At 47.3% G+C, this 26,692-nt stretch overlaps 8 non-coding genes across 8 annotated transcripts; all 8 read left to right on the top strand.

The window, feature by feature from the left end:
* Positions 1–9,648: 9,648 nt before the first annotated feature.
* On the top strand, positions 9,649–9,720 carry Trnae-uuc (transfer RNA glutamic acid (anticodon UUC)). Its single transcript has one exon. It is a non-coding gene; the product is annotated as a tRNA-Glu (tRNA).
* Positions 9,721–9,726: 6 nt separating this feature from the next.
* On the top strand, positions 9,727–9,798 carry Trnaq-cug (transfer RNA glutamine (anticodon CUG)). The gene has a single exon. It is a non-coding gene; the product is annotated as a tRNA-Gln (tRNA).
* Positions 9,799–9,870: 72 nt separating this feature from the next.
* Positions 9,871–9,942, top strand: Trnae-uuc (transfer RNA glutamic acid (anticodon UUC)). Its single transcript has one exon. It is a non-coding gene; the product is annotated as a tRNA-Glu (tRNA).
* Positions 9,943–9,947: 5 nt separating this feature from the next.
* Trnaq-cug (transfer RNA glutamine (anticodon CUG)) lies at positions 9,948–10,019 on the top strand. Its single transcript has one exon. It is a non-coding gene; the product is annotated as a tRNA-Gln (tRNA).
* A 71-nt stretch (positions 10,020–10,090) lies between these two features.
* Positions 10,091–10,162, top strand: Trnae-uuc (transfer RNA glutamic acid (anticodon UUC)). The gene has a single exon. It is a non-coding gene; the product is annotated as a tRNA-Glu (tRNA).
* Positions 10,163–10,167: 5 nt separating this feature from the next.
* Trnaq-cug (transfer RNA glutamine (anticodon CUG)) lies at positions 10,168–10,239 on the top strand. The gene has a single exon. It is a non-coding gene; the product is annotated as a tRNA-Gln (tRNA).
* A 71-nt stretch (positions 10,240–10,310) lies between these two features.
* On the top strand, positions 10,311–10,382 carry Trnae-uuc (transfer RNA glutamic acid (anticodon UUC)). The gene has a single exon. It is a non-coding gene; the product is annotated as a tRNA-Glu (tRNA).
* Positions 10,383–10,387: 5 nt separating this feature from the next.
* Trnaq-cug (transfer RNA glutamine (anticodon CUG)) lies at positions 10,388–10,459 on the top strand. The gene has a single exon. It is a non-coding gene; the product is annotated as a tRNA-Gln (tRNA).
* The last annotated feature ends 16,233 nt before the right edge of the window (positions 10,460–26,692 follow it).

Here is a 26,692-nt window from a genome sequence, read left to right as displayed (position 1 = left end):
CCGCACCTGACGAAATTGATCATTGATGGAAACAATGGAAGCCTACGAACGTACAATGAAAGCAACAAATAAAAATATACTTAACGAATACGTTCCAACTCGACTGCAGAAATGAGGCTGCGAGGAGGTCCCAGGCTAGTTTCGCAAGGAATGCCTTTCTGAAAATTCTTAAATATAAGGTTTCTGAGGGGGAAAAAATTGAATGCGAATGGCCAATTGCAGTGGGCGTCCATATATGTTAAACTCACGCCAATTAATATTTAATAACTAATATCAATAATAATTAATTATTGAGATTAATTAATAATAACTAATATTTAATTACTTAAGATCTCAGTTCGTTACTTTTAATCGCACGCATTCTTCATCGGTAACAGTCACATCTGGAGTACCTCAGGGTTCAGTGCTTGGACCTCTGTTATTTGTCATTTTCATTAATGATGCGTGTTATTAATAACACCAACGTTAAGTTGCGTCTATATGCAGATGACTGTGTCCTCTACCGCACTGTTACTGATGCTAGTGATCAACAAGAATTAAACAAAGTATTTTCAATGTTCTGTGAATGGAGTGATAGGTGGCAAATGAAAATGAAAAAATTTTACCAAAACAGTTGCCATGACTTTCGGTAACAAAAAGAAGCCGCTGAATTACTCTTACAATGCCAATGGTAGTTACTTGTCGCAAGTTAGTGAGTTCAAATATCTGGGTGTCATTTTTTCACATAACCTCAAATGGCACGCCCATATCAATCATATCTCTGCAAAAGCGCTTCGAAAACTCGGTTACTTAAAGCGAACTTTAAAAAATGCAACGTTGGAATGTAAGCTGACTGCCTACAAATCACTAGTTCGTCCGATACTAGATTACGCCTCAACTGTATGGTCTCCTCACCTCACGTGTGACATAACGCAGCTAGAATCAATCCAGAAAAAAGCTATTAGATTCATCTTCGGTCGTTATGATCGCAGCTTCTCACCTTCATCACATGCTCACATCTTATCGTTGCAGACTTTGGAGCATAGGCGCAAACGCGAACGCGTAATTTTACTGCACAAGATCGTCCACACGCCATCCGGTATTCACGCACCCTTCTCTTTTGTACCCGCTAATACACGTGTCATTAGGCAAACCCACAGACTAAACATTATTCCTTTCAGGACACACATTGACTGTTTTAAATTTTCGTTTTTTCCGTTCACTGTTGAAATCTGGAACAACTTGGATGGTTCGCTTCGCGCATTGACTCATGATGAGTTCGTTGAGAAACTACGAATACACATCTAGTTTTAATCTGTTTGCATTGTCTTAGCGGTTGTCTTTTTCTGTTCTCCCATCAATGTTTGTACTCGCACCTGATGAAAGATTTTGTTGTACAGCTATGTAAATATCGTATCTTTATCTGTTTGTATAATCTTAGCGTTTCTTTAATTTGCTGTTTGTACTAATATATGTACCCACTCCTGCTATGTCTCGAAATCGAGACAGCAGTATTTATAAATAAATAAATAAATAAATAAATAAATAAATAAATAAATAAATAAATAAATAAATAAATAAATAAATAAATAAAGATGCGTATAGCCGGCGAATTTCTTCACACTGAAGGAACTTCCAGTGATGACACCAGTTTCGAGCTATTCATTCCCCAGGTATCCCACACAGTACCTGGGCGTTATAGTTACTTTGGTGCATCAGTTGTAGAAATGGTGGTTTGTGACAAAAATGATGCCTTGAAAACTCAACGGCTATACAATTCAATTGCAATATGCGCCGTGAAGTAAACTATTAAAACGTTATTTCGTAACTGTTATTTCACTGCTTTAATTAGTACGGTTACAACATTCGAACGTCCGCCGCACCTGAAAGTTTAAATTTGATTACATGATCTGTTTTTCTTCCCGGGAAACGCCACCCCTAAGAATTTTGGGGTAGTCTTCAGAAAAACACCGTACACTTTTCGTGAGAACTAACAGACAATAGTTCTCATTAATATTGTGTCTAACAAATAAAAACGAGCCCTTAAAAGTTATCTTCTTTCCTTCGTACACTTTTCGTGTAATTTTTGCAGTCAATGAAGGTCCGAAACTTCGCACTGATTCCCCCTCGAATCACCTTCCGTGTTTGTCCCCGGAAAGCCAGGGACCAAGGGTAGGCCATTGTGACAAGCATATGTCAGTGCTTTAATTTTTTCCTCAATTGTGAAGCATGCTGTCTTTTGTACTCGACCAAATGGGGGGAGGGGGGCGCTGCGACGAACCTTCGCCCCCCCCCCTCCTAATGGGGAACCATGCACACGCCCATGTTCTTCATCCCCTTCCTCCCATTGGTCGGACTTGTTAGGAGGCTCGGGGCAGCGCAAAGACACAAGGACAAGGAAAGACAAGCGCCACAGCGTCCGTGGCGTCTGCTGTGTTTCTTTTTTTTTTTTTTTGTCCTTGTGTCTTGCGCTGCCTCTTCCTAACAAGTCCGATAATGAACCAACTAGCCCAAACCAAAGTACTGCCATTGGTCGTCTCCGAAAGAAAAAAAAAACTTTCGCAGTGGATGCAAAACTGAAAATAAAGCGACGACGTGCTTCACACAACGGCCTGCCCTTGGTCCCCGGCTTTCCGTGTGGTAGGAGCAGGAGGAATAAACTTCATGGAATGTCCTGTACGGGGCTGGAGAGCCCGCCTAGCTAGCTCCCACACTGGAACCGGGAGGTCAAGCCTCCCGGCCCTATCATGGGGCGTACTGTACAGCTAGGACTTGCTCCTTGTGGTTTTGGGACCTCATCATGCTTGAGAACCTGTCACGAGTAATGCCAGGGCCAAGCGACCCACACTCCCGGAGCAAATGCTGTAATGTGCAATCATCTACCTTGCATGCTTTACATTTAGTATTCAGGTCTTGAATGTTATGCCAGTCCTTGTATTGTACAGGTGAGTAATATGGACGTGTTTGTAATTGTCTAAGTGTCACTGCTTGTGCCTTGTTAAATTTGACGTGTGGAGGAGGAAATAGTCGCCTGCTCATGTAATATCGCTTTGTAATTTCGTTGTGTGTCATGGGAGTATCTCTGAGTGTATTCTCAAATCCAGCAGAGTCGAGGCCATTTGTAAAAGCGACCTATCCAATGAGTTCACGGACAGCGCTGTTGGCTGACTCATTTAGACTCATGGGGCACTCTTCGATATTGCCCAAATGAGCTGGAGCCTGGAAACCATTAAACATATTTTAAGTCTTGTACCTTGATTTCTTTGATTATCCTGGCCGCCTGTGGGGCTATTTTTCCTCTACTGAAAGCTCTAATAGCGCTTTTAGAATCGCTATAAATTTAATTGAATGTTGTGTCTGCAATTGCCAGTGCTATGACAACTTCTTACTGACAACATGAAAACAATGATGGGAAATGTCACTCAGCTTACGGCAGACGTTTATCAGATACAAAGCTCACTCGACTTCCAGTTGGTAAAAACTGGTGAATGTGGGCAGTAGTTCTTTGAACGCAACATCAGGGGTGCTCGGCAGCCATCATGTTCGTCAAAAACCTGCGTGGTCATACAACCGTGCACTGTAATCTATATGACGGGACATGTCCTACCGAGCAAAGTTGGGGCAGATAGCGCCCTCCTTAGATGATTGGGGGGAGTGCACCCCTCCTTTTTGCAACTGGTGGTCAGAGCGACGGAATAGGTATCACAGGGCAGGAAACGCAGCCGACAGCGCCAGCGAGTCAGGTGGGGAGAAGTTTGCAGGCATGGGATGGAATCAGCTCGCGCAGGGTATATGGTAAAGATCATTATCTGTAGCAGGCGGATGATATGAGCCAAATTGTAGATACTCAATAAATGAAGTAGTTTCGATGCGTACAGCTGTATGAGAGTATGTACTATCGCGACGGAAAGAAATGCGAACAGTGCGCGGTATCTGCTCGCTCCGCTGCTTGCATTTCTTTGCAAGTGCTTGTAGCCTGGCTGGTAATAAAGACACTAGAGTGATCCATGATACATTCAAGGACGACTCTAGGTAAGAGCGGGATGAAAGCAAATGCAAACAGCGGAGCAATAACGCGCCACGTTCTTCTTGTTTATTTCCGTCGCCTCTGTACAAATGTGGTTAGGCGTGACGAACAAAGACGTCATTTCGCAGCTTGACTGGCCCTCATCTCACAGAAAACTAAAGAAAAAAAAATTGGAGGCGACCCTAATCATGGACTTAGATGGTCCGGCTGTGGCACGCCGCGGCGTTCGTGTACGGTCCCTAGAATATTCTAGGGACCGTAGTTCGTGTACCGTGGTGTATTCCTTGGGTTTGCGTTTCGTCGCGCTGCCGAAGCAGATCACGGAGGCCACGTAGAAAGAAGCGCGTGGTTGAGATCTGCTCCGCCAGGTGCCGTAGCCATATTAGCTGCTCACAAGAAAACCGTCTGGTCTTTAACGAACTAGTTCAATTAGATTTTATTAGTTATCCTGACATTTAATTAGCCATTATCTTAAAGGACCCCTGTTCCTCACCCCAAATCGCTCTGTGGTCGGGCTGCTGTCAAGGTTGTTTTGACTGCTTACGCTAGGAATGCCTTAGGCGACACGCTCTTAACAGGCTTAAAGGCCAACTCCGGCGATTTTTTGGCCATGTCAAAGTAATGGTGCTTTTATGTTCCTGAGACGCTCCTGTTACGGGCCCGATAGCAGAAATACTCGGCAAATTGGAGAATAATTTTAAATAAGCAAAAAAGCGCAACACCGAAACCGAAACCCAACCGAGTGTACTGTCTACGTATGACGTAGACGTTGTTACGAACGAACCGGAAGTCGTGCAAAGCATGCCGGTGACGCCGGCGCGGAGTATGAAAACTGTGAAAGCCGGGACGACCAGCGAAGCACCGGCCAAACCAACGCTGTCTGTCGCCTTGTGCACAGCAGACGCTCGCTGTAGCGGCCGAAGCGCCGAAGTTAGCGGTGCCCTCGGCTGCGTCACTTCCGGCGCCTTACCAATACTGACGTCACAGACGCAATGTTGCCAACAATTGTGGGTAGCCAGGAGGGCGTTTGCAGACAATCTTTAAAATTCATTTGCAAACAATCTGCGCATGTCTCAAGCCTGTAATTTGGCATAAATGACGGAAACATGCAAAGGAACGTACCCAGCGAATTTCATTGAGATCCATCGACCTCGAAAAATCGCCGGAGTTTCGTACCGAAGCACCCACATTGTTTCATGCTTTACCGCGCGCGGGGCACCGATTTGAAAAATGCGCCGTCAGCGTCGGCAAAGCTTGAGCGCACGTAGTCTCAGGCGCTCCCCCGCTGTGGGGCGCTAGTTACTTGCGATTTTAGGTGGGTGTTTTGAAGTGACGCTAAAATTGGTGACAATATTAATTATACGACACGTTGGAGCAGTGGTTCTCAGCCATGTATATTTTGGGGCCCCTTGTGGGACGGTGGAAGTGATGATGGACCCCTTCCAGTGAGAAAAGGGGTGGGGGGTGGGGGCTGGGGTCATAAGTTAACACAACATGCGGCGTGAAACAGGTGCCTTTTATTTCTCCCAGGCGAAGAATGGTGAAACTCAAGTGCCACGCCGTTTCGATATCAACAGCTTGCCAATAAGTTGTGCGGTCTGCATCAACGTTCAACCTGTTTCTAGCTATGTTTGCTCTTCAAATGTGCAAGCCAAGAGAAAGTATGTTTGCGTTCATATGTCGTAGAAAACTGCAACAAAAGCTCACGGAGAAGGGAAACATGAATTAGCTTGGCCGCAATACAAAGATGTTATGCGGTGAAGCATGCCAAAAATCAGAAGGGGCCGCTGTGTCACTGGACATATAGTATCAGTATGCCTCCAAAAAACGCGTTTTCTTTTTCCAGGATGGGTTTCGCGGACCCCCATTTGAGCTCTACTCTAGAGTGCTTATTTGGACCGGTTGGTACATGGTAAGCGAAACGAGCAAACGGGGCGAAACACAGGACAGTGAAAGCGCTTGGTCCGTCCTGAGTTTCGCGCTGTTTCAGGGGCGGCGCCAGTGGGGAGTACGGGGGGGGGGGGGGGGCTGGAGCCCCCCCTCCAAATTTTTGCCTGCCCCCCATTTGCCCCTTGAAGGAACTCGCTTGTCGTGGGTGCCCCCCCAGTAAAAAAATGGTGGCGCCGCCCCTGCGCTGTTTGCTCACCCCATTTGAGAACCACTACGTTAGAGCATTTATGATTAAATTTCAGCATTACCAGACACGAGGCTACAAATTACAGTAAAAAAGTCACAAACAAAAATTTCTCTGTCAGGGGTCCTTTAAGTGGTCATTACTAGGCTACCAATGATTGTATACGACTGTAGCCTAATAATTGCCACTTCAAGACACTTTTATACTACGATATCATATGTATCCAATATAACTCTTAACTTAAGCCGTAACAATCAATTTTATACCTTTTTCTTTTGTTAGAAAACGTTTTCTGTACATTAGCATAACAGGAAGTAAGTACTTGACCGGAAGCGCTTGGAAGAGAAACAATAGTGTTACTCGGTGCTTGTGCCACTTGAAATGAAAAAGAATAAATAAATAAATAAATAAATAAATAAATAAATAAATAAATAAATAAATAAATAAATAAAGCAAACAAGCACGCCCCGGCAGCGGGAAGCGACGCATGCGGCCTTCCACAGCAAACAATCACTAAATCAAGCGTTGACATATTAGAGATAACGCGCCATCTAATACACACGAAGGAAAGCAGAATGAAGCACCAACGTTAAGCGCCGACGACGTAAAATCTTATCAAATATAAGCCTCTTATCTAGCATAACAAAAGCGCGGAAAGGATGTGCCCTCGGACGGATCGGCCACGTGTCATTCTTCTTCCTTTTTATGCAACCTTGCCGCTTCACCTCGACAGCGAAAATAATCTCAGGCCGTGAGGGGACGAAGAGGAGGAACACGTTGCCCGAACGCAGCATCAAGCAAGCAAGCAAGCAAGCAAGCAAGCAAGCAAGCAAGCAAGCAGTGTATTGGGAACAGTGAAAGAGAGCAAATCCGTCCCGATTGTCGCTGGATTAAGCCCACGCGAGCAAGCCAGTGATCTTGGCAGAGCGCGTTCACTCGACATTGACCCAGTCGTCGTTCCCTTCTTCCTCCCGAGAAAGGTGGCGCGTCTTCTCTCTCTCTTTCATTTAGCATTTCGTTGCATATACAACTCCAACCACCGCTTCACACTGTACGCGTGCTATCTCGTCGGCGGTATATCTCGCTGGTACAAGCCAACTACGCGTGGGGGGTCCAATACTCTTTCCGTAATTATATAAGCCTCCCTTTTTACACCGAAGCTATATATGCCGAACCATAGGCGTGCGCACAGGGGGGAGGGGAGCAGCCCCCCCCCCCCAATCATATGAAGGGGGGCGCTAATTCTAAGTTACATACAAAGAACTGTTCACTTCGCACCTTTACACCGGAAAGCCGGGGAACAATTTCAGGCCTTTGAGAGGAGCACGCCATCGCATCATTTTCATTTTTGCATCCATTGTAGAGCTCGTTCTTGATCGGACTCGACCAATGAGGAGTGGGGGAGGGGGGTTGTGGTGAAACATGCACCCCCCCCCCCCTAATGGTGAACCGTGCGCACGCCTACGTGCCGCGGCGAAACGGATGCCCGTATGCAGGTTGTCCCTCGCGCAGGTGTGTGCCACGGAAATCGGACAAGCCTTACTACCCACCCCAGCTCCACCAAAAACGAAAAAGTGTCCCCGGGCAGTAACGTATGTGCCACCGAAATTGGGAGAATACCCCTATTCACCACTCGTGCACTAAAGTGTCGCGAAACTGAGAATGCAGCAAAAATACGCATGCTGCTCAAATAGACAACTATAAAGGAGCAGTCTGTACCTTTCTGAACCTCTCATGGAAATTATGTGCCTTTCTGTACCTTTCATCGAAATTCGGCGTGACCTCGGTGACGTGTGCTAAACATATTCGCTGGTAATCCATATTTCGCATAGCGGAATGGCTCCGTGATCAACCCGGCGATAAACACCGGGTCCACCTCATTCAGCTTGGCTGGTCAACCATCTTTACAGGGGTTAAGAGCGGCGATTGTAGGAGAGCAGTTTTTAACGCGATAGCGTTAGAGAGCTCGTTTTGCAGAAATTCCGGTGTCGGTGGCGTCTATGGTTGTGAGCGAAAATTCGAGGTAGATGCAAATAAAGATATGAGCCGGATGGAGTCCGCATTTTGGCTTTACCTTGCGGCACGGTTTAGGTCTCCACCGAGAAGCGAAGGCAGGATACCGAATGGGAAGGCGATACGAACACGGTCCGATTAGTCTATCGCGTTCTACCTTTACTATAGGTGTGTCGTGTGTGTGCGTGCGTGCGTGCGTGCGTGCGGATATCGCTACCGCGTTCAACTCTTAAAGGCGAAGCTTAAGGGTCCCCTAATATTTTCGTTATGTCTCCGGTCTTTCGTTACGTCTTCAGCAAAAAAGCTCATACGCTTGTGTATAACAGCGCGACAACATAAAATAAAGGAACCTCTGCTTGAGCATATCTTACCGCACTGCGAAATTGACAGTTATTCCAGAGCCATCAGTCACATGCCTTTCGTCTCAACAGTCGTTGAGACACGGCCGGGACAGAGCCTATGTCGTACCCACCGAGGCGGTCTTGTGGTTTTGGTGCTCGGCTGCTGACCTGAAGGTCGCGGGATCGAATCCTTGCCGCAGTGACCGCATTTCGTTCGAGGCGAAGCGCTAGAAGCACGTGTGCTTAGATTTAGGTGTACGTGAAAGGACCCCAGGGGGCCAAAATTTCCGGAACCCTCCATTACGGCGCCCCTCGTAATCACATTGTGGTTTTGGGACGTAAAACCCCAATAATCATTATTATTAACCGTGTCGTATATAGTGGCTACAGTGCAAAGATTTGCGAAAAATGAAAGTTTTGAGTGGTTTTTGTCGCGGCAACGGCAGCGTCAATCGCAGATCGCACAGCGCCAACGACATATTCGTGCTCGCGTCACTGTAACGAAGCAAGAAGCACCTCATGGATGTAGAGGCATCCGGCCTTATCGCTACGGGAGCGTCGCCTATAAATGCTGCGTCATGGTCCCGCTGCTCCGCTTGCGCTCGGCCATGCTCCACCGTATGGGAAGCGCGTGGAACATTCCAGTTATACAGAAAGAAGAGCGTCTCGGTCTTACTTGTAAAGAAGCGAAATGCCTGCTGCAGTCCGGTTCGCAGTGCGCCTTCATCGGGGGCCGTATATTACAAGACGATCGTTTTCGTCGACACTAAAATATACGAGATTCGGCCTCTGCCAGCGACAAGGTCTCTGGCCCAGTGTATCATCACCGTTGGCACCGTGCCAAACCGCTGTGACCAGTGCGTTCGGCGCCGCTACGTCTCGTCAAATCTCGGTAAAACCACGGTGTGGCAGAAAGTTGTCTCAGAATACAGCCCCTGCAGCTCTGTGCAGCAAACTCCTAGACATCGTACTATAGCCCGTTCCAAACGAATATGGACGATTGCAAATTGATGGTCGTGGCGATACGGAAGAAATGGAGTTGACCATGGCCTGCAAAACGGCTGTGCCCACGGCTTGAGCATCATTATTATTATTTTACAACCGGCATTGTTTCTTCAGTGAGCAGAGGCACCCTTGCGTCGGCACATTCTATCTCCGGCGTGGTCTAGTGGCTAGGATACCTGGCTTTCACCCAGGAGGCCCGGGTTCGATTCCCGGCGTCGGAAAGGTGTGGTCTCATGGTGTAACGGTTAGCACTCTGGACTCTGAATCCAGCGATCCGAGTTCAAATCTCGGTGAGACCTCTTCTTTTTTTTTTCCACGGTACACAACTGTTTTCAGTGAGCAGAAACTCGTCTGCATCAGTACCTCCCACCTCCGGCGTGGTCTAGTGGCTAGGATACCTGGCTTTCACCCAGGAGGCCCGGGTTCGATTCCCGGCGTCGGAATATGTGGTCTCATGGTGTAACGGTTAGCACTCTGGACTCTGAATCCAGCGATCCGAGTTCAAATCTCGGTGAGACCTCTTCTTTTTTTTTCCACGGTACACAACTGTTTTCAGTGAGCAGAAACTCGTCTGCATCAGTACCTCCCATCTCCGGCGTGGTCTAGTGGCTAGGATACCTGGCTTTCACCCAGGGGGCCCGGGTTCGATTCCCGGCGTCGGAATATGTGGTCTCATGGTGTAACGGTTAGCACTCTGGACTCTGAATCCAGCGATCCGAGTTCAAATCTCGGTGAGACCTCTTCCTTTTTTTTCCACGGTACACAACTGTTTTCAGTGAGCAGAAACTCGTCTGCATCAGTACCTCCCATCTCCGGCGTGGTCTAGTGGCTAGGATACCTGGCTTTCACCCAGGAGGCCCGGGTTCGATTCCCGGCGTCGGAATATGTGGTCTCGTGGTGTAATGGTTAGCACTCTGGACTCTGAATCAAGCGATCCGAGTTCAAATCTCGGTGAGACCTCTTCTTTTTTTTTTTTTTTCCCACGGGGGTACACAACTGTTTTCAGTGAGCAGAAACTCGTCTGCATCAGTAACTCCCATCTCCGGCGTAGTCTAGTGGCTAGGATACCTGGCTTTCACCCAGGAGGCCCGGGATCGATTGCCGTCGTCGAAAATATGGGGTTTAACGGCTAGCAGGCACTCAGCTGAATCCAAGAATCCGACTTTAAATCTCAGTGAGACTTTTTCTTTTTTCGAAAGGACATTTGGTTCTTTCAGCGAGCAGGGACACCGTTGCATGGGTGCATATGTCGGCAAAAAATGTGGAGCTCACTCATGAAATATGTTTTGCCCTTAGAGCTCACCCGGATTCAGACTCACGAAAATTTTCCTCAACCGGACTCACTCAGACTCAGATTCACTGAACTTTTTCTCAGCCGGACTCACTCGGAATCAAACTCACGAAATTATTACTCACTCGGACTCGCTCAGACTCAGACTCACGGCTCCGTCTGAGTCGGAGTGAGTCTCAGTGAGTCGACTCATGAGTCTGTTAGCGTGTAATTGGTTTTATCGACGATGGTGTCGATGCTCTTTCACACCAATGTCTCGCATAATTGGTGCTCTACTTGGCGCCTTTTGATCTCGTACCTTCAAATATGAGTTATCAGTGGTTGCAATCCAGTAAGGGCATTTTTATTGAAAGGGGTAACTCAGGCGAAATATTTAGCAAGAACATCCTGGGAAAGAGTGTTCGGGGGCAGGTCATGGCACCTCCCACCTCTGCAACTCACGCCTCTGATCAACAAATATTGAGCTGGCGCATGAACGCTAGGGCTTTTAAGTATGTGTGTATCGACGGGACTATAAACGTCAGCCGACATAAGGCTGACAGTAATGCTGAAGTGGTGTAGATAGAACGATAGGTCGGTGAAAAGGTGTTGAGATCCCTCAGACTCACTCAAGAAATATATTTTGTGCTTAGAGCTCAATCGGACTCAGACTCACCAAAGTTTTCCTCAGCCGGACTCACTGGGACTCAGACTCACTAAAAATTTTCTCAAACGGACTCACTCGGGCTCAAGCTCACCAAAATATTACTCACCCAGACTCACTCAGACTCAGACTCACGGCTCGATTTGAGTCTGAGTGAGTCTGAGTGAGTCTACTCATGAGTAAGTTTGCCGACCTATGCATGGGCGTATGCTTTCCTGTACTATTGTTTCCACTCTGTTACGCATGTTTGTGCGGCGCTCACGAAAGAACTATGTAAAAACAAGAAACACTAGGGTAAGCGAATGGGAAAACATCGCGTGGCGCCACCTACGTTGTGACGTCACTCATAGGATGCCGGGTTGTGTCGTCTGCTGGAGCACCGCATTTCCTGCGCTTTTGCCACGCGTTTTTGTTGTGGGCAACGCGCGTGCTTCCCTCTTGTTTTGAAGCTCATTACTTAAAGAAGCGGTATGAACTGATAATCAGGGCAAGCAAACCAGGTACAACTCGGTGCCCCCGGTGGTATCCGCGCGTCTAATTAGCATGCTACAATCATGACGTAAAGTAGTTACAGCTGACGTCATGAAGGACGATGCAAGTTATGTCGCGAAAGCTAAGCTGCTAATGCATTATGAAATACTTTCCCTGTAGGAATTCTCAGACTTTGTATAAAACGAAGGAGTGAAGTTGCAACGACGAGGGAAAACGTGCCACCAAACAGTAATGCCACCGCGCGTGCGGTGCACATGTACTACTGTCAACGAGCACGTGGGTATGGTGAGCGGAGTGCGTCGCTACACATGCTCAGTTGTGCTGGTGGAATCTGCAAAGCAATGGGCCGATTTCCCCTCCACTGCTCCTTTTAGTTGTACTCCGATTCGATTGAGGATCATTACCGTTTCGTTTTTTTTTACTAATGATACGTTTACTTTTCTCCTTGGCTTACATTTGTCGGCAACGTGTCGATGTTAGTTTTGAGCGCCTTCGATGCGGGTTTAAACGTGACAAAATGTTTACGTTTCGTAAGGAACTCGCCGTAAGAGGTATTCGAGACGCGGGCGCTTTTCTTTTTACTTATTTTCTTAATTTACAGTGAGCCTGTCGTTCACCAGCATCAATAAATTCAACTACAAACGCCAGCCATAAGCTGCCGGGAGCGCTCGCGAGCACAAGTCAGCTGTTACCGAACATCTTAGCTGCGGCGGCGTACACGAAATCCTCGTCACAAAAGTGCTTGCTGCAGACCCGCGAGTTAGCGTTGGCGTCTTTTCCCACTTTCGCTTTACCAGTCAAGCGTCGCGCTTTTTTTTCTCTCTGTTTTTTTTTTCTTTTTTCACATTTGGGGTAAACATGAAAACTTAGAGCGGGATCTGTCGCATACGTCTGCCACTGCGGCGCCGAACAGTACACCAACAAGCTAAAGCTGCTTGCACGGAACTTAGCACAGCTTACACGGCGATAATATCTCCAGCTGGCCTAATTAAGCTTCACACATTGAGAATTGATCCCAGCGCACCGCAAATTCACCCGATCGTCGCGTTTCACAACAACTACGCAGCAAGGCGATCAGGAGCATCCTATCTGTGACGTCAAAACGATCGCAGCGCCGGCCTCTCCAGTGGAGGACCTATGGCCGCGAGGTCCCGTCTGCTTCTTCTTCGTACATCGTTCTGTCTGTGAGCGTTGTGAACCACCCATTCGTAGCACGAAGCCGCAAGAAAATGCACACGGATTCACAGAAAGAAAGCTTCTCAGTTGATCAACACAATCGACTTTGAAGAAAAAGAAGATGGCTTTCGCCTTGGAGGAGGAGGTAAAACTTTATTTGACCAAGGGATTTGGGCACGTACGTCCCAGGGTCCCCGCACGACCCCACTGCGCTATGCGTTCATGAGTTCATGCAGTTCCATGAGTCGTCTTACGCAAATCCATGAGGGAACGTGTGACTTCTCGGTTGCTCTTATAAAGGCGTGTTGCGAGTTGAGCGCCGTGTTTTGTCGGGTTTGCCTCGGTGGTTTTGTGTATTGCAATTGCGCTGGCATTTAAATTATGCCCAATGAAACCAGCAAGCGCCTATGAAGAGATGGCCTATACGGTCAGCGTCAAGACAAAGGCGTGCAGCTGCCTCGTGAATGTGGGGCGTGTGTTGAGAACTACATTCATGGCTCGTGCTTTTGGGTATCGTATAGTTATACAGATCGCGCACGTGCCTACAAGCGAGCCTAATAGTATTCGTTCGGAATTTGTCCACAGTGTCGCTGATTAGCAGAATGGCTGACAAGACGTTCTCCGCCGATCCTCACGCCTAATCCTTCCCGCAATCTAACGGCTCGAGCACTTATTTCTTCCAAGAATACAGTGGATAGCCTTGGAGAGATTGTATCTCCACACCTGAACTCCCTCATTACAGTTGTTTCTTGTTTTCTAGTCAGAAATAATTATAGATTAACAGTCGCGGGGATGTTGTGGCAAGGTTCCAAACGGTTCATTTGCAAGGCCGCAGCAACAATGCGGTCACTGCGAGCCCACTACTAAATACATAATGGTACATAAGGGACAGATAAGATAGGGCAGCCGTCGCCCTGACCAAGCGATGCCCATTCCTTCGCGCAGTATTGGGGCCTCCTCTTTAGTATTCACGTCTATTTCTTGTTCTTTTTTTTTGCATGATAAACGAGTCGGCAGCGGTCGTTTTCTGGCTCTTATTGAAGTGGATCATTGGGCCGCCGTATCACCTACATCTGGTTTTACCGATCGAAGCAATGACAACTCGTCGATAGCGGCAAATGTTTTAATCGGCGGGATATTTCTTCCTTTTTGCGAATCCACGAAGCGCCCACTAGGCGTCCGTAAGGGAACACGCGAGCCTATACGCAGCTGCTCACTTTGTTGATGCTTTTGATGCTGCTGATGATTAAATATGTTTGACCACTTTGTAATGGGTGGGCCTTTCAAACACCCACTCGTTGAGTAGTTCACATGTTCTACGCTTCTGCCGCGCAATATTACCTGCGTTAAGAAGACTCCTCCCACTACGAGAGATTCCTGTAGGTTTGTTTTTTTCTTCGAAGCAGTTTCAGGTAACGGCGTGGCTGTGTGGTAGAACACCTGCTTGTCACGTAGAAGGCCTGGGTTCGATTCTAATGCGAACCGAATACTTTCATCGTTTATTTTATTTGTGTCTTTCTCGATTTTTCGTTCACAGACAACCTTGTTTTTTCGCTCGCAACCAACGACACCGACGCCGACACTGGAATTTCTGCGAAACGAGCTCTTTAACGCTGTCGCGTTAAAAAAAAAAAAGAAAAACAACAAACGTTCTGCGCATGTCATGTAGGCACCGCGCACGAGTAAACAGCACACTCTGAAACAGCAGTATAGGCTTTACGATACGCGCTCGTGCCTGGTGCCTCGTACCAGAAAAGCGACATGGCCAAGCCAAGACAACCCATTGGCAACCATGCATCCTGTCCTTTTTACGAGGACGCGTTTCCTTATAGGCCTGCGGACGCCGGAGTCGCGCAACGATCTCAGATGAGAAAACGTAACAGGCGGGTTTAGAGGAAGCGAAAGCTCATTTAAACACTTAGTTGTGGGGCGAGAGCGTAGCAATTAAATTCACGCTGGAAATGGGAGCCATGGATGTCGCCGTGTTCGACAACGCTACTTGTTTTAGATTGCGCAAACAATTACGTATAGACTAAAATCGCCCCGTGACGACGGCTTACGTAAACCGCAGAAACCAAAGATATTTCCTTTTGTGCGTAATGAGTTTAGGTTTGGTTGCAAAATTTATTCTGAAACTATAGTCTTAGCTTTTGCTGTATCCCTGTGCACGCACTGAAGTTTCCGTAGTATACCTGTATACTTTAGGCACTATAGTTACTGTTTGTAGGGGTACTGACACTATTTTTAGACATCGCAGATGGGGCAGTTTTCGTTTTCTTGGTATGCAGTGTTAACACTCTCCACTCATCGGGGCCAGGAAACATGTATAAAATATTTTAGTTTGATTTAAAGTTTGCGCCACTGAGCATGTGCAAGCCATCCTCACCGGAATAAACACTGTCACGACGAGTCAACACAGTCGCAATTAAAGCTGTGGCGTACTGCGTATCCGCGAAACCACTACGCGCGTTGTCGTGACGTCGCAAATCATACTAAAGACGACGTACGCGACAGAGCTGCTGTTCGTACGTCATGAATTAACGTCCCCACGTGACTTAGACCTACGTCAGACTGCGTTGACACGTCACTTTGGAACCGTCCCCTTGAAATCGACACCGACAGGGATTATATTCAATGCTCTCCGAGGCACCACGATACTCTCTTTAGGGTTCTCGACACCAGTGTTTTCATTTAGATCAACAACAGGAAAATTTATATAATTCGTGTCAGTGCTTCTTTAATGGACGCCGCGAGCAACGTCTCACGACGCAGTGTCTCATAGACGCGCTTTCTTGTTTATTGAGGGTTCCTTTATTAAAAAAAATACTGAAAAAGCAACTTGCTAGCGATTACGCTGCTAACGAAAAATTACACAAGTGACGAAGTGGAGTACACTTGGTTAACTTTAATATTTTAGTTTGATTTAAAGTTTGCGCCACTGAGCATGTGCAAGCCATCCTCACCGGAATAAACACTGTCACGATAAACTCAATAACAGCTGAATGTTTCTTTTTTTTTTTTTTTGTTCAGGCTGAACACCGCGCCACCAGATAGCGCCACCACGGACACCGTCGGCCGATGTTTACGCTCCCGGTAATCTGCCAGCGGTAAGCAGCCAGTATCACGAACGTGATACTTAAACTCTTTAGTGTCTATTGATAGCTTGCTCGTGACGTTATTATGGACACAGGTTCTTAACGCAATGGTACCGGTCCAACACTGCGGCTTTGACGACGCCAAGGCAGCATATATAATCAAGTGGCAGTTAACCTATTTCAATGTGATCACGAAGCTTCTGGAATGTTTTAGACGCTGTTCGGTTCATGAATAACAGCTTGTATAACCTGCATACATTACCATGTTAAAGATACCTTTAACGTCACATCACCAACGTCGCATCCCACCATGCTGGTACTCCAACATGGCGCTTTCAGTGACGTGAGCGCTAAAAATAGTAGATAAACTTTCAAACACTATATAAAGATATCGTGCGAGAGTGCTTCACACCTTCATGCTCAAACCCGGGAGCGGGGAGGTTCTCAATACGGGTAATCTTCAGCCTGCTTCTGTCCCGTCATCTGTGGGCAAACGTAATAGGGAAGGTATGGAGGCTGTGCTCTCGCTTGGCTCAGTGACGTTGGCAGTGGTGGAGAATAGGCAAATGGGTCGAACTGTTCGCTTCAGTAAGGAATGATGCGTTTTGAATACTTGTTTCAATGATGATGTTTAAAGTTGATTTAGTTGTTGACCCGCCACGGTGATCTAGTGGTTATGGTGCTCGACTGCTGACCCGAAGGTCGCGGGATCGAATCCCAGCCGCCGCATTTTCGATGGAGGCGAAAATGCTTGAGGCCCGTGTATACTTAGACTTCGGGGCACGTTAAGGAACCGCAGCTGGTCGAAATTTCCGGAGCCCTCCTCTACGGCGTCTCTCATAATCATGTCGTGGTTTTGGTACGTTAAGACCCAACTATTATTATTATTATTATTATTATTGTTTACTATTATTGATTTAGTTGTTGAATCACTTAATTATTGTGCGGGACTAGACTGTAGCCACACTGCCGGAGACAAAATTGTCCAGGGCATGGGCTGCAAGGCAAACGCTAATTCCTGCTGAGTGCAGAAATTGCCGCTAATAATTTAATAGGTAGCTGTGCAGGACGCCAAGAACTGCTACAGGCTGAAACGTTCAAGTACAGGCTATGTATTCTGAAACTAAGTGAGAATTCGGCTTTTCCACAAATCTTGATTTCTGAGCACAAGTTTTTAACCCCGATAGATTTAGCGGTAGTAACGATGGCTGTACGTGCGTAAGCTACATGTGGCCGTTGTTATGTATATGCTGTCGCATTTTGAGTCTAATCGTCAAGGCAACAGATTAGCGGCGGCAGATGCCGCCGCCATGGCCAGCAAATACCTGGAGAGTTCGTTCCTTGCTGGACAGTTCCTTGCAAAAGCTTTCCACTTAGAGGACACGTGCGCGTAAAACGGAGGTTGATAGATCTTCAATCATATAGTGGGCGCGCTGCACGCAATAAGGAAAACAAACTCCCCGTCAGGCCCATATAAAACCGTCGGGTGAGTGAGCAAGCTTCGTGTGAGGAGAAGGAGGGAAGGGAGTGGCCGAATGGCGTTCACCCGACGTTGATTCAGTCGCCGCTCACTCTCTCCATCTTTATACACGTACGCCGAGATGATTATCGTGTTTTTCTTTTTTTTTCTGGCTGTGGTACGTACGTTCCGCAACACGATTCTCCATTACATGATAACGATGTGAGCGGGAAGTGTATTCTGTTCTTAATTGCTGTACGCCTGAAGCTCCCACAGAACTTGCCAGAAGGAATTATATTCGCCCCGACATCTTTGAGTGGCGTCCTCTCGCGCGTGACGTCATACGGAGGACTCGGTGCCGCTCAGCGCGCGTGCGCTCGCTACGTGAACGCTGCTCGACGCTGCCGCCGGCCAATCTGTCTTGCTCGAGTTATTGAAACATTAGTGAGCAAGTTCATAAGACAATGAATTGTGTTATGAATGCCACATACAAATGGAGACATACCAAGGGCGGCGCCAGGATTTTTTCACTGGGGGCGCGCCCCAGTTCGGGGGGCCAAGGAGGCAAGGAACTTACGCGCTGTATTTTGAATATGTTTGCTCATAGGAAGGAGGGGGGGGGGGGCGGAAATGTTATGGGGGCAGCTGCCCCCCCCTCCCCCCTTCCCTGCTGGCGCCGCCCTATAAGCAAACTGGGCAGAAAGTACAAAATCTCCTCCGGCACGTTTTCTTCCCAGTGCGGGCGCAGAAAAACAAGGAGATCGCGCTGCAAGCGCGATGCACCTGCATCATATGTGAATCGCGTTTGCACAGCCGCGGCACCATCTGAGCTTTTGCTTCACCGGTTCCGTGCACCATGCCGGAATCGCACACACCTATACCAGTTGCGATGTCACGAGGTGCTGCTAGCGTATCCAGAAATCCTTTTTGGGTTGAAGGGGGGAGTTCAGCCATACTTCATGTATGCTCGTGCGTGCGTTTTCATGTGTGCGTGTGTACATGCAGATGCAAAATTGGAAAAAAATTTCGGTGGAGTTTAAGCCCCCAACCACAAACGACTCCCCCACCCTCCCCCTACCTCCTCGACTACGCCAGCGCTGCCAACCCAGCAGATGAGCAGCCACGATTGCATTTACAAAAAAAGTCAACGTTCGCCACCAATATTCGGTCAGTGGTGCCCACGTATGCAGGGCAATAAAAAAAACACAAACGTCTTGAGTTTGTAATTTTGATGTCAGGGATATGTGTGGGACGTTGGACAAAACAGAGACGTGGTGAAATCTCAGTGTTGGCCCCGCAGTAATCATGCACGCATATGAGTTAGTTGTTTTCGAAATCCGCATACAAGGAGTGTAAATAGAATATTAAAAAAAATACAATGTGCACCCACATATTGTGCACTCGACTTTACATTGTTGGCGGTAACGAGTTACAAGTAACGCCGTTACCAGTAACGCGTTACTTTTTTCGGTAATTTAGTAACGTACTCGCTACCATTTCGTAATTGTAACGGGTAACGTACTTGCGTTAACATTTTTCGGTAACGTGAGGCGTTACGTTGCTGGTTACTTTTTATTCCGATTTTCCAGGGAGTCTTACACAAAACTCCTTCGTCTCGTAGGCGTCACATTCCCAGAGCTATATAAGGACTTCTGTCGCAGCGCGGACCGCTATCGCCCTGCCAGGCGTTGACAGTAAGAGTATCATCGAATATGCGTCCGTCGACCACCTACCTATTTACCGTGCAGGTGCGGACGTATTCAATAAGAAGCGTACGTGGCAAGTCGTCCAACGACGGCTTTGAAATAAAGCTGTGGCTTAAATTCTTCAAGTTGTAGTTGTCAGAAGTTTGTCCCTGCAGTACTAATATAGCACTGTTTATCAGTTCTCATCCGCCACGGCGGTCTAGTGGTTAAGGTGCTCGACTGCTGACCCGCAGGTCGCGGAATCAAATCCCGGCCGCTGCGGCCGCATTTTCGATGGAGGCAAAAATGCTAGAGGTACGTGTATACTTAGACATAGGTGCACGTTAAAGAACCACAGGTGGTCAAAATTTCCGGAGCCCTCCACTACGGCGTCTCTCATAATACTATCGCGGTTTTGGGACGCTAAACCCCAACAATTATTATTATAGATATGTTTATCAGTTCTGTTTTCAAAATAAAATTTGATTCTATGTGCTTCCAAGTGCGGGTACACGTTTCTGGTTGTTGAATTCCTGAGCGAGCGAGACTGACCTTGAACGCCTTTGTATAAACACTCGCAATTTTCGCGGCAGTTTCACAGGATGGGCAATAACGCTGCAAATATGTTTTTGTTGGACTATGGAATTTAAGGATTTCTTTATTTTTTTGTTAGCGTAACGAGTAACGTATTTAGTTACTTTTTTTCGGTAACGCATACGACACTGAGGTCCGGACAGCACTCACCTTGTACTTTTGTCGTCGTCTAGTTCTTCGACCCATCGCTTGAAGCTCGGCGACCAATCCGCGTTGCAAGCAGCGGCGCAGTTGGACAAACAGGGTAGAAGTACGTCACGGAGCGATTGCTCGTTCCCTCTAAACGCACGGCTGTATCGATCCGTATAGTTCAATAGAAAGTTCCGACGAGTCTCTCCTCTTCGACGCTTCGACCGTTTCTATGTCCCTCCCTGGTTCCGTCACGGCCTTCCGGTTAGGCTCGTCAAAAGGTCACAAGGTGAATCCGGGTCTCTGTGTCCACCTGGCTGCCAAATGGTCTTCCCGCGGGCACTCAAACGCGCGTTGTCTTAATTCTCGGTCATCGCAGAAAACGCGCCCCTGGTATTTGCAGGATATCCACGACTGTAGACTCGACCATGCTCACCGCATTAGCGAAATCTCCGCGCACAGGACGCGGTAAACAGTGGCAAGCGGTTGTCGCTGTAATGAGCACGCGTACGCCGATCGCTTAGCGATAGGTAGCGTCGTCCTCCCCAAACACAGCACACACAGTGAACGTTCGAGGGGCGCGTATGATGACTATTTTCTTCGCTGCTACTTCGTCGTGTCGTGGATGATTGACTATCAGCTCTTCGTTGCTTCTTCGTCGCGCCGTGTCGCTATGTGAGCCAGGCGAATGAGCGCCACAGGTAGACACTCTCGCCGCTAGGTCCGAAAAAAGAAACGCCACTCGCGTGTGTCGCAGCCCAAGTGCATCGATTAAGTAACGGCGAAGCGGAATCTGGGTGAGGTGGTCCGTTTGGCTCCCTTTACCCCGTTTGCATAATCGACGCGCCGAATGTGTGGACGGCGATACGAGCGAGATGGGAGAGAAAACTTCGGCGAAGGTCACAACGACGTGCTGGCGCTGTAAATACAGCTGGAAGCTCGTTTGCGCCGTTTGTACTGAGGCAGTCCGTCTCGCGCGGCGCGCTCTATATTAGTGTTCTTGGTTTTAACGAAGAGCGCGAAAACGGAGCCCAGTAGGGCAAGGCCGAGTGCTATTTCGTGAGCGGGCGAAAGAAAGGCGTCGTATGTATGTGTGTAAGCTGTTTCTCACATGGCGCCGGTGCCAAGATACTGCTGGGGAAATACGTATCGGTATACTCTTTCCTGGGTTAATTGGCGTACTTATTTGTTTACGTCAGTGTACTTGGTTCATTTGCATAATCCTCTAAGATATCTAGTCAGTTAATTGTGCGAGAACTGATATTCGGCTTATGTAAGGATTCATAGATCACTGGCAGAGGCCTTGGTCCCGCAGTAGACATGCGATAGGATGATGATGATTATGATAATTATGTTAGAATTAGTACATGACTTGTGGCGGCGAAAACGAGGACACAAGAAGGAAAGCCAGACAGGACGAGCGCTGCTTCAAACTAAGTTTTGAAGTAATGCTGGTCCTGTATTTTTTTCGTACTTGCGTCTTCGTGTTTTTGCGCTTCAAGTCAAGTATGAATTAGTTATTCGAATATTACCGCTGTGCTATCCTTAGTATTTTTTCGAGGAGCAGGAATTCGTCATTATATGAGTCATCACTCCTTCGGCCAAACACGCATGGGAACATATTTCACTTGTGGTCTTCTAAAAAAAAAGAAAAGAAAAAGAGGAATTAGATGAGAAGATCGGCCCTAGGGGCGTGGCTCGATCAGGAGCTAAAAGTTTCTACTCCATGCGTGAGGAAGGTAAAGTAAGTTGGCACTGAGGTAACGTTGGCGGGAGGTAAGCTGCCCACTTGTGGTGCTCAAAAGGCAAAGTCACTTTTGATAGTACGTGACGATACAATGGTGCAGAGCACGTTCAAGTTGAGTGTCACAAATACTGACGGAAATAGTGCGCCTATAACGGCTTCTGTTCAGCTCCGCATACATCCGACTTAACACGCAGGACGAATATTTCACGTATAGCCACTTCCGAGTTAAACTTCCGAGGAACTGAGAGCAGTGTATTCAAATTTGTACGGTAGGACTGAGGAGATCAATAATTTGTTTCGCCTGTGACAAGCACATTCGATTTCATCTTACCATTTTTCAGTGCTCGTTTTCAAAAGGCGTTTCCCTCCATTTAAAGAAAGAAGGAACGACAAGCCTCTGTAAACTATATATAAACGCACTCAGAGACCTTTCTTTCTTTTTTTCTTTTTACTTATACGCAACTTCTTGACATGGAGCGTAATTATACGCATGACGTCATCATTTGGTGGCGAAATAGTGCCTACAAGGACCATCTATGATATCGTGGTCTTCGTGGACTGGAGGTTCACCGCATGTGACAATTCTACACACACACACACACACACACACACACACACACACACACACATATATATATATATATATATATATATATAAACAATAAAGTGCTAACAAAGGACCCGGAAGTAAAAGTTGAAAAAAAATCAAGCACGAAGGAAAAATTGTTCAGTAAAGGACTGACGTTTCGGCCGCGGGACCGGCCTTCGTCGGAGTATATATATATATATATATATATATATTAAGGCGAAAGCCTTAGATGCGTTATCAAACGCGAAAATTGACCTGCGTCCCGCGTCGGCGGCGTCAACACGAGTGATGCAAAATATCATCATCACGTGAGGACGTCACCATATGACTTCATCACATGACATCGTAGCTTTGTCAGCAGCGGGCCGATCGCGGAGGCAGTGCAAAACCGGGTGAGGTTCCTCCGATCACAGAGGCAGTGCAAAACCACGTTAGGCGCAGAAAGCTTTCGGAGTGTGGCGGGCCAGAATCAATACATCGACTGAAAAGAAAAAGAAGATGGCTTTCGCCTTCCAGTCGTCTTATGCGAGTACATAAGGGACCCTCTGAGCTTTTAATACTGTTATTATTGCTGCTGCTATAGCCATCAGTCACCGTCACAGGCGACGAGAGCTTTCTCTGATCTCATTTCAGGATAAAAAATATAGAAAAGGAACAGCGTTCTTTTACCTACGGATCACTTCCTGTTTCGCAAGATTTCTATGTGCAGCTAGAAGCTATCAATTTTGTTTGACAGTCGACACTAATGTTTGATTGATAGTGGTGACACGAGGCCAAAAGCTGTTCTACCTCATTGGCTCCTGCTTAATCTACGACCACACAACCACCCTCCGCTACATCCCTCCCACCCCTCTTATACTGTGGACCGCCGTGTTGCATGCATCGCCACAACTATGACCGCCGGCTCTTGATATCGTACAAGGACAGGATCCACTCTCTTTTGTCATTTATCTTTGAACGATTGCGTCGCGTATGCCGCAACACGCGTTCAGCTATGGTCTTTCGGTTTATGCGAACCGAGTCCGCATGCCTCCTTTAGCTTAGGGCTAAGCCATGGCGGCGTCTCAGAAACGTCTCAGAGACTCCCGACGCGGTAGCGATTGGGGTCACGTTCCGCAATGAGACAAGAATCGCCGCTGTAATCTTTGCGATCAGCCCGCAGGGCCTTCCTGCCGCAGTTCCGCAACCAATGCCAAGATCACGCGCTTGTCTGAGGGGCCTCAGCGGTGCGCCTTGACCAAGACCGGTGGAGGAGAGCGTGGTGGCGTAGACAACGAGCTTCCAAGGTCTTCCCTTGCCCCGTAGCATTGCGCGTGCCTCGTTACTCTGATTTCACCGCTAGGGAGGGTGCCACGGTATATCGTCGCCCCAGATCGATTCGTAATCGGCGGTGGCTGCCAAGTTCAAGCTCGACTGAGAGATAACACACGCGCTCGTTGCCTCGCGTGTAAATAAAGCGAATCGAGGGTTGACCTCATTTTGTTTTCAGTTCAATGTTACAGGCCGCGTCCGGCGGTCCCGTCGCCGGCTTCCGGCTCCCTTCAAATGCGAAGGATCAGGAACTGACGTTTCCACGCCATCAGTTCGAATGTGTCACCGCGTAACGTGCTCCCATCTGGAGGTGTTGGTTAAGCTACCTTTCTAAGATAAAACTTTAGGAGCCCGCTAGAAGAATCGCCCGGAGACGCGCCGTATTCTCGAAGCTTGTCGTTCGCACCCGCAGCGGTGGTCTCGTCGTTATGGCACTCGACTGCTGACCCGAAAGTCGCGGGGTCGAATCCCGACCGCGATGACCGCATTTCGATGGAGGCATAATGCTAGATGCTCGCGTGCTTAGATTTGGGTGCCCGTTGAACAACCCCAAATGTTCAAAATGTCCGGGGCCCTCCACTACGACGTGTCTTATAAGCACCTTGTCCTTTTGGGACGTAAAACCCCGACAACTATATTATTAAGCTTGTCGTTCGTAAACGCTGTTTCCCATTGGCTGATAGCAATGGGATGGGTGACAGCAATGGGAGGGGGGGGGGCAGGGCCGTACCCAGGAATTTTTTTCGGGGGGTGTTTGTGTGTAGAATGGCTAACTTTGGCAACTGGTGGTCGCTGTGTGGGCGTGCAAGTATTAGTGTCACCCGAAAAGTTAAAGCATCCAAAAATTTCGGGGGGTGTCAGAACCCCCTCAGCCTCCCCTTAGTTACGGCCCTGGAGGGGGGGGGGGGGCGTAAAGCTGGACTGACTGTGCCATGAGAGTGAGATATACGAAAGAAATCTGTCATTGCTGTGATACATATATGTGGAAGTCTGTGCAAGGTTAATTGTGGCATGCTGAATCTATAGAATGTCTAAAACAAAATGCAGGCGCTAACTAGGGCTGCGGCCTGGGCGAACGCGAGCCTTCCCCTTCCCCTTCCTCGTACGTAACTGAAGCGTCTGGTTGGATCACTACGGGCCGAACTCGATCTCCACAGAGTATACGCTGATGCGCTATCGAGGACGAAGAGAATAAGCATACGTTTCACGGTTATAGAACGGCTGATAAAAACAAAAGAAAAATTGAGGTCCCTTCCACTTTTGTGAAGAAGCCAGCGGAGCATAGAGTATGGTAGGTGTGGTATAACGAATATTTCTATATTGAATTTATGTGTTATCATTACTGACTGTATTCAGCGAATGAAGACACATACACTAAAAAATTCCGGTCTTAATTTTCTCTTGCGCATGACGTATGTTATCTCATCAACGGTAGTCTCAAAATGAAATCTGGTAGTACAAAGAAACCCCGTTGTTTCGAACTACAAAAATGACATCATGTTCGCGTCTTGTGCAAGTCGTCTTGTCTTTGAGGCAGAATTGTTTGCGTCATTCTGCCATGGTCGACTAAATCCTAAACATTTACGTTTACTTTTACGCCGCGTCAATTTTTTTCGATGCTAAAACGCTGGATTAGTCGTTGTGATCGGCTCGCCGAAAATTCTTGTTCTACGAGTCTTCTGTCCGCGGACGCGATCCTCCAGAACATGGCCATATACAGTGGAATCTCGTTGATACGATTCGGCGTAATACGTTTTTCGGCCTAATACGTTTTTCTTTTTTATTCCCGGCCAACGTCCCTCGCAAATAATTCATCTTTTCTCATGCGGTTAATACGGTGACATTTTTGCCCAAAATCGGATAATGCGATCGCGAAAGAGGGTCGATTCGATCGATACATCTCGAAACCTTACGTTTATTCTGCAGTATACTAGCTTCCTTTTTTTTTACTTTTCGGAGGAATTTACTCATAGACGCTGAAAATGAAAAGAAGAAAGAGCATGACGGAGTATGCATGTTTTACTCCTTTTTTAAACCTCTTTGGCTAATAGGATCTTTGCGTCATTCGTTATATTCAACGGTTCCCGTGAAAAAACGTATCAACGAGATTCCACTACACCTTCGCTGTAAAAACAGTTCGTCGACAGTTCACTCAAGACAATTCGACTTAATTTATATTTTCAGCCTAAGGTCTCTCCGAAACACACTATCAAGAGTGAAATCGCCGGCAGCTGGCGTCAAATGCTGTTTGCAGCTCACGAGCGCCGATGTTTCCGTAAGAAAGACAATTGAGTCATACATTCCAGCGGTTGCCTGGGGTGTTGGAAGAAGTCTCGCTGCTTGCTATCGAATATCATTACATATTTTATGCCATTGCACTGATTCCAGATCTTATCCATCTCTATTGGCGTGCACGCCAATTTTTTAATGAGGAACGCCGATTATACGCGTCCTTTAAGGAGACGCAAATTACATGTATCATACGTAACTTAACAAGAAGCCTAAAGGGTAAAATGAGCCTGAAAGGTTGTCGCCAGGCACAGCAATCAGACGACGCAGGAGATTATTGAGGCTTGTGAAATAAGTCGCGCGGGGGAAAATTGTGTTATCATGGCTTCCATGATGCTATCACAAAAGGAGATCATGTATTTCAATGAGGCTGCGTCGAATTGGGCTAGGTGATAGGTGTGTCTCTTGTTGGCGTATATCTCGGTGTTCCATGTCACCTTGCGTTTAGTATGATTTGCTAGTGACTGCAAGTATATTGGTTGTGCTGTGATGCTTTTTTTTAGATAAAAAGGTGCTTCTCATGCCACGTCACACGTACGCGTGTATAATGTGCTAGCTCAGACCAGTACCCTTCTAGGGTAAAATGATGTCTGCGTACAAATGAGTGTGGAGAAATGAGATGAGGGAAAAAAATTGATTAGAGAAAAACGCCTTTAATATTAGGCCTACTTTGCGAGTCTATAGTACGCACGC

The sequence above is a fragment of the Rhipicephalus sanguineus genome, chromosome 10, assembly GCF_013339695.2.
Source record: "Rhipicephalus sanguineus isolate Rsan-2018 chromosome 10, BIME_Rsan_1.4, whole genome shotgun sequence".
NCBI classification, from domain to species: Eukaryota; Metazoa; Arthropoda; class Arachnida; order Ixodida; family Ixodidae; genus Rhipicephalus; species Rhipicephalus sanguineus.
This window is presented reverse-complemented; position numbering and strand designations above follow the sequence as displayed.